The sequence below is a fragment of the Desmodus rotundus genome, chromosome 3, assembly GCF_022682495.2.
Source record: "Desmodus rotundus isolate HL8 chromosome 3, HLdesRot8A.1, whole genome shotgun sequence".
In the NCBI taxonomy this organism is placed as follows: Eukaryota; Metazoa; Chordata; class Mammalia; order Chiroptera; family Phyllostomidae; genus Desmodus; species Desmodus rotundus.
In genome coordinates, this window is record NC_071389.1 from 58,442,374 (window position 1) to 58,457,092 (window position 14,719).

Consider the following 14,719-nt stretch of genomic DNA (forward strand, 5'->3'; position numbering starts at 1 on the left):
TCTTAAGATTTACCTTTATTATTTTCCAGTATAAGAGAAATTATTAAGGTTGTCTGTAGTCCTCAATATAGAAAAAAGTTAGTTTTGCTCAGTAGATGGTATGGAATGTGATAATTAATTTTTCATTTTCTATTGTTAAAACTGCAAAGATACTACAAAAATACAGGTCTTGACTCTTAATATATTAGAAAAATAGTTAGACATTCGATATTAACCAGCTTGTTTCTGATTTTTTCTTTTTAAAAATAATATCATGTATTCCTTACCACTACCAGGGAATTGAGTTTTTATGTATTAATACAATATTAGTATTGACAATATTTGATTATTGACCAATAAGCAAAAGAATGAAATATACTAAAATTCCACTAACAAAAATATATGTATTTAATTTTCCTTTTTATTAAATTTCTCTTTAATAACTGCAAAAACTACAAAAGTGAGAGATAACAGAGATTTCCAGCCAAATGAATTTTAAAAATTGGATTTATATATAAAGTAGCCAAGAGATGAAATATGAAAATTTTGATATTTCCCAGGGCTTTCTCCTTCCGATCACAGCTGATAAATTCTCCAAATGGAGGCCCCACATCATTCCACAGAGGGGCCCAGCTCTGTAATCATCACTGATTCCATCCTTGATAGCAAATCACAAATGCCTTTCAATTTTCCATGATAGAATTTATGTATAGCGACTTCATATTATAAGTTGAGTATCCAGTGGATGAAACTGGAACCTAACTTTCAGTTAGACAATATTAATTGCCACACCTTACACAATTGTAATGCTTTTACTGGTATGGTCTTGAATACTTACAAAGATCCAACATGAGAAATATATATCATCTTTATTATACAAGATGGGAAAACTGAGACTCAGATTTAAAAAACACCTATGTTGCCCAAGTGTACAAAGTGATAATTATTCCACATAGACTTTCTTCCTGTCCGGTAAACATCAATGTCTTGCACCATAGCCGTTTGGCAATGGTTAGTAAGTGTTTTTGTTTCGTTTCATTTTATTCATTGTAGTAAGCCCATTGAACACAAGATCTAGCCTCCCGACATAGTTTTAAGTGTACGGTGCAGTTTGGTTAACTATAGGCACAATGTTGAACAGTCCATCTCTATCATCTATTCATCTTGCATAACTAAAACTTGGACAGCAGAATTTGTGTCTCTAGGGGCTTGAAGAGTCACTTCTTTTATTTTATCAACAGTGACTAAAATGATCAGAAACAGGACTAGAAAATTTTTAGCTCTTGGCTCCTACTAACCAGGCTCCATGTCTAACCAGGCAAAAGACACGAAGTACAGGCATTGCTATAAGCAACATTTCCATGCCCTAAGTCTTCGCAGCAAAATTGCTGGAATTTCTGCCACCTCGGGCCCATCTATCTCGCATGCCTCCGTCCGGTGGACATTTTATATCCGGTGTAAGAAACAGCGGTACTCTTGCAGATGTGTGGCAGCATATGGTCAGGATCTAGGTGAGTGAATACTTGCACCTGGAAATCAAATATCAGCACAGGCAGACCCCTCCTGCTCGCCCAGGGCAGCATCCACCTAACGGGACTGGAAGGGCTGCCAGATCAAACGCGATCCAGATGTCTCCTCCGCCTCCTCCGCTTTCCCACACCACCGTCATTGTTTTCTTTGTCCTTTGGCAATATTTTTAAGTTTTTAAAGAAATAAGGGAGCCCAGAAAATAGAACTAAATATGTTTTTATAGTAGAACAAACACATCACCCATTGAGCAGTTAAAGCTTTTAAAAAAATTAGTTTTTCAAAAGGTTTTGTTTTCACTACATTTTTAAAGATCATGTCAGATTTTTACAGTAACCTTTGACTGAAGATTGAGAAGAGTGTCTTTCATGGCTTAATTTTCAAATTGGCTAAGGCAATATTTTAGGGAGTCCAGCTTCAGAGGCCACAGAGTGTCAGCAATGGCCCAGGCACCTGCACCGATTCTGGCTTTCACACACATAGAGCGGTCCTTTTATTGCGTCCCACGGTGCGATCCCGCGGGTCGCTTGGGGTAGCTCCCTAGCAAAGGATCTTGTTTTATCTTTTCAAAACACTTTTTTCCCCTTAGGCATGCCATGGAATCTCTTTGTACTTTAATATCTATACATATAAACTTTAGAGAGATAAGAAGATAAAATGTTGTAAATGTGTTGAGAGCTTCTGATCACTCTGAAGCAGTAATTAATCATTCAAAATCTCCCATATAAAGATAGAGTTATAAAACGGGCCAAAACAGGGATGGGGGAAGGACCTGGCCAGGAATGAAGGAGTAAAATAAAACTTAAAGCTAGCCAGTAAACATGAATTATTTAAAGCAGAAATAAATAGCTGATATAAAACAACAATAACAACAACAAAAAGAAAATAGGGAGGAAGGGAGGAAATAAGGAAAAAGACAACAGAGAGAGAGAAGAAAAGAAAAAAAGGAAGAATTAGCTGTATTAGTCCATGACTGTCATTCTCAGTATGTGGACAAAAATGCCCACTTAGAAGCAAACGTAAAGTGATGAGGGATGGTAGCTTCTGATGACTGATTATTTTCTACGAGATCTACAAATGTGGCAATGACTTAAAGTTATCAGGTAGCACACTGACTAACTCTTAATTATTCTGTTTCTAGAAATAAGCCTGTTCATATGAACACTTTTCTCCTGTATTGCTCATGCTTTAAATATTTGACTTTTATGACTTTCTGGTTAGTCAGGATCTAAGAAAGCTATCCATATTCTGAAAAAGCAAGCTATCATGTTTATTTTGTAAAAAATCATTGTTGGTAAGGGCATGGTAAAGAAAATTAACATAGAAAAACAAAACAAATTATATAAACTTTGTATAAAAAACATAAACAATCATTGTCTTCAAATGTGTGTGCGGCAGGGAGAGAGTCGGCACCAGACAGACAGGGGGGAATTCTAAGCCCCTGCTGTACTAGTGCACTCTTGCTCTCTCTGAAGTTTAATTTCCTTCTCAGCAAAATTGATATAATAATTTTTGTGAAGTTTCAATCAAGCAGAAGGACGTACACAAAACACTTGGTATTTGGTCACCTCTAATTAAATATCATTTCTCCTTACTAATTTCTTTCTTTTAAATATTTCTACTTTTTTATTTTTAATGATGATTCCCCACACTCAGAACTGTCGTCACCAAGCTGTTGTGAACACAGCCGTGGAGACTCAGACCCCCAGCTCTGGTCTGACTTCACAACGGGCGAGGTGCCCGTCGGGCCTCTTCCCCGTCTCGCTGACTGTGAAGGAGTTGGGAACAACTGAGTCTTGTTTTTATTTGTTGTGGATCCTCCTTTTTGAGACAGTTACCCAAATTAGTCAGTAAGATGTATAGACAACAAATGAACCAGAAATGCCATAACGTTCAGTAGTGCGCTCGGCCCTGAACTACGTACTTGAGGTGCTGCTGAGGCTGTATAAGGAGACTGATGTGTGTGAAAAGTTTCATTTCTTTACAGAAAAGTATCCTTCCCGTCATTATTTATTACCAGTAAGAATGAAGATAACACTACTGCTCTCGTTAAAGAAAACTGTATTGAAGCCAACTTTAGACATGTTTCTCAGATTTGTCCTAACAATATGGAAGGTGAAAAATGTTTCTTTTCTTTTTTTCCTTTCTCATTCTCACTCTCGCTCTCTCTCTCTCTCTCTCTCTCTCTCTGCAAGCAACCAAAATAAACCCTACATGTGTCCCTATATATAAAGGGAGAGACTCTCACACACACATACAACCAAATTAATAGTATGCCCCATCAGGAAATCTTGAAATGATTGACATTTAAAGTATTCGCATCTCAGGTGGAAGCTCCCATCAAGAACAAATTTACAATGGTTGCATTTTTCCTTTTTTTTTCCCCCCACAAACATGTAATACAAACCCCAAAGAATCCTGCTAGCTAGCTTTCCTTTTCTCTATTTATTGCCTTCCCCTTGTCTCCCTACTTCTCCTCATTACCCAGCCCCGCTTTGGACACATACTCCATCCTCCCCGCCCCCATCTCAAGTGGTGTGAAAATAGAAAAGCAGCTGAGGAACTGGGCAGCCTATCAGTTTGCTGAGGTTCATTGTAGCTAATCCAGACATCCCACACAGCAGGGGGGAAACTGCTGTATCTAGTGAAACAAGAGCATGAATAATTAAAACTCTGTTATTAATGAACTTCCAGTCGTTATGTAAATGAAACTGATTTCAAGACTAATTTGTCAGCCTGAATTCTTTTTCTGTTCTCCTTTTGTCTAGGACAAGAACTCATCATAATGGCCTTGCTAATAAAACACTAGTAGACATGCTGTGTGCAGTGCCCATCTGAGTTAGAGCTTTTAGCGTGGTTAATTGATACAGTTACTCCAGAACAAGTCTATAAGGCATTCTGTATGCCTTTAAGTTTTAAAAGCTGCTCTTTTCCCCTTTGACAGGGCTGCCTATTCTTCGCACATACCTCATTATCATTTACCTTTACAGGAGGGGTGGCATGCAATTACTGCCTAGTAAATAGTTTCTTTTGCAATATCCATGATGTTCAAAGACAGCAGAGTTCAAAAAGGTCCAGGGGAAGGGAAACCTCTAGTATTCTGAGAATGACAAATAGCCAACAGGGAAAGAAAAGGAAAGAAAAAGGAATACTTGACAAAGCACAAGACACTAAGTACCAGGCGCCCACTGTTCCACCATCAAGTGTCACTCATGCTATCGGTGGCATTGTCCAAGTGATACCCTCGTGTCTATGGTCACACATTTCAGCCACATTGTTTGGATCCACGGTATTGTTTGTGAAATCATTCACTGTTAAGGTGCAGCTTCAGATACTACAATCTGATTTCCTAGACTTACAAAATGTTTTACAAGATACAAAAGCAATCATTCCTTCAACAGAAAGCTGTTCAGCAGTTGTCAATTCATTGAGAATCTACTGAGCTGGGAACTTTAGATTTGAATTTGGAAAATGCTTCTGTATTATTTTTAAGGAAATGTATAAATTAGGTATCAGAAATTAATTGGTATTTTTGATTATTTGGCACATGATTTTACTTCTAAAAGGCAATGTATAAATAACAAATAGATTTACTCATATTTTGTATATCTGCTACATTGAAATAATTTTGCTCTATGTTTTTAGAAGGAGGGAAAAAGCTCAGAAAAATCCTGAAGCTTTTAAACAGCAGATGCTAATAACATGATTCTTGTGCATCCAGTAGATTGTTTTCATTAATGGAATCTTGCTTCACAGTGATATGAACAACTAAAAAACTTTCCAGGTTCCCCAAATTTTGGTACACCAGTTCCTAGGAGGTTTCAGATTCTTGTACTGGTATCTGTAGTTCCTTTGTATCGTTGGAATTAGAGAAGTGTTCTAGGCATTGTTTAGTTTTGCTATCTTTTGTTATTTTTTAACAGTACCAAAGAATAAATAGTACCCTAATCACAGGCCATGTCAGCATCTGCTGAAATAATATCATCCGTCCCTCAGGGATCAGTGATTATAGACTCGGAAAACATTTTTCAGTCACCAAAGATGTGCCAGACAATGAGCTAAGCAATGGAAATAAAAATTTCAAAAGGGAGCAATCAATTTCTTGAAGGAGGAGAAAGGTCGATTAACCCATATCTATAACTTGATGGGAAAAGGTACTAAGGTGCTCCCGGACTTATGGTGGGGTTTTGTCCACATAAACCCATCGTAATTTTAAAGTACTGTTCAGTCCGAGATGCATTGAATACACCTACCCTACCCAGCATCGTAGCTCCGCCTGGCCTACCGTAAACGTGCTCGCATCACAATATGCGGAAGGTGCCAGTAAGACCGTGCACCGTAGAGCATCGATTATTTACCCTCCTGACCGTGAGGCTTTCTGTTGCCCACCAGCATCACGAGAACGTGTCATACCTAGAGCTACCTTGAGAAAAAAATCAAAAATCAAATTTTGAAGTACTGGTCCTCCTGGAAAATCACAGATCAAACCATTAAAAGTCCAGGACCATCTATTGTGTGTGTGAGTGTATCTACATCCGTGACGATGTAGTGTGCAAAAATGTGTCAAGTGTCAGAGAAGCACTCCACAAGTAATTTGCAGGAAGCCAGACACTCAGTGCCTCCAAGGAGGCTGTCCTTTTCACGTTGTCTTATAGCAAAAGTATTATCTAGCTCAAGACACTCTTAGCGTTACCAAGCCTACGTGCCTGGTTACAATTTGATTCCTTTTCTCCTGGGTGCATTATGTAACAATCCATGCCTCAATGTCCCAGGCAGCTAAAGGCATACAGTTATTCCAAAACAGGTCTGATTGTCATGATGTCACAGCATAGGTCAGAGGTGTAGGTTAAGTCCCATTTCACGGGCATCACAGCAGGGACAGCACAATTTGATGTCTAACGGGGCCCAGCATCACCCTTCTCAATGGACTGCCCCACACACATCTGTCAGGCTCGCCTTGGAAAGGTTCCGTTCTCACTGTGCTTATGCCAGACCTTGCTAAAATCACTGATCACTCTCTAATTGTGTTAGCCCCTGGGATTCCTCTAAGCCAATCCAAACCTAACAACACTGAAAGACAAAAGCAGCCCAGTGATAAGTTCAAGACAGGTGATGACATCTATCACCTGCACACATACTTGTGTGCGCACGCACACAGCGTCTTCCAACTTCTGATGGGTAACAGGGCTCCCGGGGCTCGCAAGTCTGTTCTTCCTCATTCCCAGTCAACTACAGAAGAAGTCATAAAAATATGTAATCTGAAATTAAAGTCAATTAAACTACGTTGCTTCTTCGTAAAGTTAAAGGGAAAACACACATCAGTAATAGAAATCAATTATTATATATTCCCAGGCCTGTTCTTATGAGCTGGAGAGGTAATCAATCACCCCAGAGAATTCTACAAGGTAATTACTGTTTATTCCTTAATGATAGTGCCATCTTCCTCCTCTTCCTTCACACCGGCCTCCTGCAGCTGCCACCTCGCAGAAAGCAAATAAGCTGCAGTTAAAGAAAAGAAAGAAAAGAAAAGAAAAGAAAAGAAAAGAAAAGAAAAGAAAAGAAAAGAAAAGAAAAGAAAAGAAAAGAAAAGAAAAGAAAAGAAAAGAACTGGAAGAAAGTGGATGTTTTGAAAAAAGTGGACAGTAAGATAGCTGAACTTCATCCCTGTGTGTGACCTGCGGCTATGGTACTGCATGGCCCATGCCGTAGATACATATTGCAACTGCTTTTCAGTAATAACTGCGGCCATGGCTTAGAGGGGCACTGCCGCATAGGGAGGGTTAATGAGAAATATCTTTCTGGTGGATGTTTAGTCACGTCAAATAATGTAGTTTGAAAAGAATAAGCAGCTGCAAAAGAACATGGACCAATTAAGAATTTAAAACAAGTAGCCTCCAACTAAATCTCTTTCCCCTCTTAAAAAAGAAGAGGAAAATAATGAAGAGTAAAAATAAATGCTGCTGCTAGTATCAAGAACCAAAAGCACTAACCAAGAGATTTCACAGTGCTTCAGTCAGAGCTGGGCTAATGAATATAAGTTACCTTAGCCGGTTTTAGCTGACTTTGAAATTAAAGTTCCAAACCCTCGCATGCAGGGAGAGCTGGACTTGAGCAAAATGGACTTAATAAACTCCATTGTGTGATTAGATCCCTAGTGAGATCTCCTGCCCATCCATGACCAATCGGTATTATTTTTTCAGTGACTGGTACTTTTGTGAGCAAGATGGGAGTTTGTGGGAGTGATTAGCACTTTTCACTGTTGATTGACAGGTTCAAACAGAAATGAGACAATGGGAGGAGCCATTAGGAATTCAAATGCAAAGGTAGTGTTTGCAGGCTTTGCAACTGAATTTCATAGAAAGGAAATGTATGTGCAAGAAAAAGAAATGAATGTTTAAAATGTTAACTTATGAAGTATAAGTTAATCTTTCCAGTTTCAAAATTTTTTTCAGAATTGAAATTAATCAAAAATAAGCAGATAAGACAGCAATATTTTCAGCATGATTTCTAGAAATTTCTTTTGTCAGCTGTGAATATTTAAGACCTGAAGATTTAGGATCTTAGAGAAATCCTCAGTAGTAAAGGTTTAGATTTGATTTTCTCATAGATTTTTGGGTTTTTCCTAGATTAAAATCTTGTAGAAAAAAATGAGTATTGTTTTTCTAAGAAAGGAAACATTATGAAGCTTTCCATTATATCCAGGGAACATTCCTTAGGGAAATAATTATGGTGAATGATACTAGCATCAACCAGAAATTGATAATTGGTCACAAATAATTACAGTGGAATATCTTTACTGCTATAAATTATGCTAATATTTCAGCCTTGTCCCTAGGTGCTGATGTTGGTTTCTTATAAGTAGTTTTGTTTTAAATTTATATTATAAATTTAGCATACTGTATTGGCAAATCTAATCTTATTTGGCATCAAAGCAAAGGCAGATAGTACAGAATTAAACAAACCTAATCGAAGATGAAAAATGAGATGCACACCGTTCTTTCTCAGGATGTTTTGGTAAGAGCCGGCTTCTGGGAAAGAAGTGTTCTGTGACAACAAGGCACAGAAACGAACACAAAGCAGAGGAAAACGTGTGACAGAAGCCACCTCACAAATCTGAATGGAAACATTTCCAATCCCTCCTAACTTGTTAATATGGAAGGGACGGTAGAATAAATCCAATACCCTGTGCATACAGTGATCACCGCATCAGACAGTTATGCATATCCTGTGTGTAGCTCAGCATTCAAGCTGCATTTTTGAATATGTTGTGACTAATTTATGCCAAGTTTTCATCAACCTAGCATTTTTCATTTTTCAATTGACATACGACGTTCTGTAATTTGTGTGCTCAGTATGATAATGTACTGAGATAGTAAGAGAAAATTCAGTGCATCACAATAACAAACATGGAGCCTCACTTCAGTCAGAGGTCGAGAAATCAAGCACAGCCCAGGGAGCCTGGTGTTAGGGTTTACGTGGGTCATTGGCACTGTGCACTTCCCATGTCGGGAGGTGATTGCTGTCCTCCTTTTCTGACCAGTCTCCACACTACCTGCTCTCCCATTTCCCTCCAAAATTTCCAGGCATGCTCTATGAGTGCTTCTCACACGTTACAGAAAATTGGAATCACCTGGGCATCGAGAGATTTGTCTAAGCTTTTCAGAAGTTTCTATGCGCAGCAAAATTGGGGAAATGCTTTCTGCCTCACTTTTCTCTAATTTGGTCTGAAAAAACACCAGTGGTAAAAGAAATACTTCTCCATTTACAGTGATTTCAGACTCACAACTCCCCGATCAGCTGTCTTTTCTGAGAAGGATCACATCACTGTACTCAGTGCTTCTCTGCTGAACTGGCTGCAGTCTCTCATCCACTCTCAACTTCTTTCTTATTTTTCTCTTTATACTCTCTCATCCCCTAAATTACTGCAGATCAACTGTTATCCCTCTGAGTTTTCAGCTTGTATTCAAGTTCCTATCTTTAGCTGTCTTTGGTATCTTACTGCCAATTCAAACACGAAAAAGATTCCTTCTCTATGTTACCAATTTATTTCTCTTTACCCAAAACCCACAGGCAGAATCTATTCTTTTCTTCAGTCTTCATCCAAGATCTAAGGTGAGACCCTCAGTGATTTTTTTATGTCATTATAGTGGACTTCTCTGTTTCAGACTCAAGTTTTGTACCTGTCTCCTCCCAATACTCCTCGCTTTCCTGTAAAAAATGCTAGTCACAGACTTCTTGTCATTTCTCCTGCTTGTTATAAATACCTCATCAGTGTGTTTTTAAACAGTTCTGATCCAATTCATGTTCCTATTCTCTTTCCTCAGAGGCCCCTCCAGTCCCAGGCTAACCTTGGGATTATACATCTGGTCGAGAATCTTCTAACAATTGATAGCAACACTTAATAAATGCTCATGCACCAAGAAAGTGCACGCAGACTGCTGTTCCACACTATAGATGGCCAGGAGCCTCTCTGGATTTCCTGGAGTTACTAGGCCTTAGAGATGGCATTTGTCCCTTACTGTGCTCTTTTTCCTTTCCTCAACTCATTGTACCCAGACTCATACAGGTAACACTGAGCCAGGATCATCTGGAGAGCCAGCAAGGAAGACACAGAACTGATAGTTATATGATCTGTCCAGAAAGGACCCGGCCGTGTACTGTGAAAAATAGAGACATTGACTGAAGAATATGCAAGATACAAGAAATATTGTACATAGGACAATGACGCCCCAGGCCCCTTCAAAGTAGGCACCTTGGGACCTCACATAGTTCTCCCAATCGCCATCAGCTGCCCTGTTGTATTTTCTTGAATCTCATCAATCATCTGAATTCTCTTCCTTTTCAAATGTGATTTCAGTTTTGAGAAAATCAAGAAGTAACAGGGCACCAAATCTGGGCTGTAGGAGGCCTGAATCACCTGGGTGATTTGATATTTTGCATGAGACGTGATGCATGAGCAAGCACATTTTCAGTGATGAAGATGCCAATCACCAGTTGCCCATAGCTGCAGCTTTCTGAATCATCAAATAGTTTCTGCAGAGAAATGTTCGAGCTCAATGCAAAATTTGAAACAGATTCGTTGCTCTATTCACTCAGTTGTTTTGAATGGATAGCCACACAGTACACATGCTCACTCAATGGCGTCTACCATCTCCACTGACTGGTACAGTAAAGTCATCATTGTTCACACATGTGCATTCCAGTCCACTCTCTTTGGCTGCCAGGTTACATGGATGTCACCCAAACTGTTCTCATTATAATAACAATGGCTGGACTTTTTCTGGGCAGACCTCATATATGCATCTATATCTGTGTTCTGTGTTAGATTATGCAAATTGTACACTTATTGGAAAAAGTATTTTTAAAAAAGGATGCCCTTTTACCTTCCATCTAAAGGGCCTGATTCCACATAAACTAAGCTTTGTAAAATCCATCATCATCCTTGTTTCTGTCCGCCAATGCTCTCATCCTCCATTTCCCTTCTCCTCAGATTCTACATCCAACAACGTTCTGCCTTTCTTCTTTCTTGTCTCCATTAACATAAGTTTTACATTCTCATTTGCCAGGACATCATCTTGAATTTTTTCAACTCTCTCTTGTAAATTTATTTATTGCCATGACACTTCTTTATGATAAGTCTTCTTTTAAAGGAAACAACAACCAAAAAAATGTTTTAAGTCACATAAATATATATCAGTGAGAGAAGCCTATCTTCTTCCTGGATGCCTTGTATTTCCACAGAGTTTAACATACATGCATCACATGATTACATATGTCAAGTGCTGGGTAGAAATGAGTTCAAAGTAATGTGCAAGGAGACTAACTGCTCAGTAATCTAAAAGCAAGACTTGATTATCACAGAGAGAATTTTTAAAGTTAATTAAATGACTGATACAATTATTTTAACTTGTTAATTTTAACTGAATTCATTAACATCTGAGGTCACTTATACATTTATAAGGAGAAGAATGACTTCTCTATGAGTTTGGACTTGGAGATTGGGCAGACCCGTTTCATGTCCTGACTGTCATTTTGCTAGTGGTGTAACCCTCACAAGTAACTTCACCATTCGTGGTTTCCTCATTACAGATGTAAGTAGGGTTTTAGTTTGAGGCTGTTTTTAAGGTCTCAATGATATAAGATCCGTTCAGCTCCCTGTAGGGCTGGGATAGGGGGAACTCTGCAGATGGTAGTTGGCAGTCATTGACATGCCTCGTACCCATTACCAGATAGCTTGGTATTTTCCCTATATTTTTCCCACAGCTCTCACAGGATTCGTTCTTCAGACCCCCCAAGTCCATCCCTGGTGTTAGACCTCTCAATTCAAAGAGATTTTATACTTACTTATCTTAGCATTTTTCCATATCATGTGTACTTTGTCCATTTTTCATTCCAGTGAATTATAAATGAAAACTATTTTAAGATACTCCATGGGCTTTTAATGTAGCATATCTGTTATCAGCCTCTGTAGCCACTAGATGTCAATACAATGTTTATCTAAAAGGTTTAATAAAGACTCATTAGTATCCTATTTAATGATTAAATAATGTATTCCCTTTGCAAGGTATTTTAATGTTGAAGGGTTTCAAAGCATTTACTGTAATATTTATGGAATTCACGCCACTAACAACCGAAATGCTCCACCTCATCCAAGTGTAAACAGTTGTTGAATAGAAACAGAGTTTTAAGCCTGAATCAAATTAAAATTGCTTAGAAAAATGTATGTAAGCAGAATATAATTGCCCTAATTAGATTTTTTGCAGGTACTTTACTTGCAGAAACATGACATCTTTATTATTTAAAACTGGATAAGACCTACATCTCATATTTTATTTTAAAGGTAGCATCTTACCTTTTCATATTTATGGTAGTAATTCTGAGAAAAGAAATAATCTGAAGTATTTCTAAAATTATTTCCTTCAGGATATTGACCATTTTATTAGTGATTTGGCTAAAGATAATTTAAATTCTTGTCAAAACTGAGCTTCGGAGAGTTTAAGCATTCATTCTTCAATCTTTAACCCTGAAGTTACAGTCATAACCTTCTTCTGAACATACTAAACATCTTTATTATTTTTGACGTCCCATACTGATATAGAGAAATTCAAATTTCCTTTCCTTTGACATTAGGTTGCTGTGATTTACATGTAAAATAGAGAATAAAGGCCTCAGAACAAACAAAGAAATAAAAATCCAGTAAACAAAGAAAAGAACCGTATCTATCTTTATCTGAAGAAGTTCTTGCACGTATTTTTTCCAGTGTCAACTGACATGTTTTTTTTTTTTCCTTTTAATATGGGTCATATAGCCTATCTGCTCATATCAGCCAAAAAATAATAATAACAAGATAACTTGGAAAATCCACTAATTAAAATAAATCTTTAGTCCAAATATCCTCTGTTCTGTGCCCTAGTGTAGTAGTATCCTATATTGCTAGCCCTCAACCCTAAACAAATGGCACTGTAATGAAATTTTATGACAGGAAATGAAATTTTAGTACTTTATTAGAAAGCTTCTTTTATTCTTTGCCCACCTTTCCGCATCCACACTGTAAGTTGCCAATGCTTTACGTAAGATTACAATATAACATATTCAATATTTTAGGAAAAAAAGAGAGTAAAAGAAGGGAAAGGGGTAAAAAGAAACTAAAGGAAAGGGAGTCTGTTTGAGAACCTGTTCTTTAATTTCCAAACATTTGACGGAAATTCCCTTCACTATTGGGACGACCACGTCTGCTGTGCGAGTTGTATGGACCAGTGTGTGAGCAAATCAGACGTGGGACGAGAGGAGGAAAGGAGGGGATAGTGATAGAAGGTGGGTGGGAATGATGGAGGGGTTGGTAAGGTAAACAAGAGAGCTTTGGGTAGGTTTAGAATGTTGAACCAACCTTCCCATTGTCCAGAAGTTTCCACTGGTGGTCAAGAGTTGGGAATAAAATGTAACTGATACCCCGCTTGAAAGCGGGGACTAGCCCTGAGCAGCGCAATGTGGTAGGTGCTGGGCACGTGAGCCTGCCGAGCGCCCGGAAGGTGGCTGGTGGGCCTGAGATGTGCTGCGCTGCACAATAAACAGCAGTTTTCAAAGGTGCGGCATGAGAAAACATATGAGATACTTTTGCATTGATTCCTTCATACATTTTGGATTAATTTGGATAAATAAAATGATTATTGAAGTCAATTTTACTTTTTTCTTTTGACGTTTTAAACGTGACTACCAGAATTTAAATTGCAAATGTGGCTTGCATTCTATTTCTACTGGACAGATCTATACTACCCCAGCCAGAAGTCACCAGCCTTGATAATACACATTCCCAGCTTAACATTGTAACACTGATTAGAGAGGAAATGCTTTCTGAAAGAGAAGTATAGGCCCCCTCAGGAGTAGTGCTGACACCTCCCTTCTGTTGTGCAAGGGACGTGCTTTCTGCCCACTTCAAGCCCAGCAAAGAGGAACTTCAAAAGAAAACCATTTGTTCCGATCGATAGAGATGTTGATCCAAAGGGGAGACTGGCACTTCCTGCTGCATAGGAATCTGTAGGGTTGCAGAAACTCTTAGGTGAGCCCTTCCCCTGGTACTCGGAACTGAAGATAGTAAGAGAGTGCTTAGAAAAACTTGATCCGGGCTTCTTGCTGTTGTAGGGAGTCAGAAACAGGAGTTAGTGTAGGGGCGAGAAAGGAGAGCGAGGAGTTAGAGGAGAACACTTGCCCTCTCCCTATTAGAGGTGCCTATTGTGCACAGGCTGCAGCAGAGAAAGAGAAAGGAGCTCTGAACTGTATGTGAAATGAGCATTTTTGTTTGGATAGAGCAGGGCATGTTAATAACTGGAAGTGACACCTCTATACTAGTAAAACTATGGCATACGCCTGAGTTCAGGGGAAGCAAAAGGTCTATTACTGCATCTATTGTCTGTCTCCCCACTGGAACTTGAGCTCCAGGAAGGCAGGGTTGTTTTATCCGTTTTGTTTTGTTTTATTTTCTCTTGTATATTCTGAGGTCTAAAATAGTACTTGGTACATAGTAGGTATGTAATAAATATTGGTTAAATAGATGAATAAATGAATCTGATTGAAAATCAGTAATATGATTGAAAGCAGTAATTGGAGGGAAAAATGCTCCCTTTTGTACCTCTAGAGTCTAGCATGTTCAATAAACTCAACACTTGCGTTAGGAAAAACAATGCCTGTGTTATTTAATGAACATAAACTGGCGAAT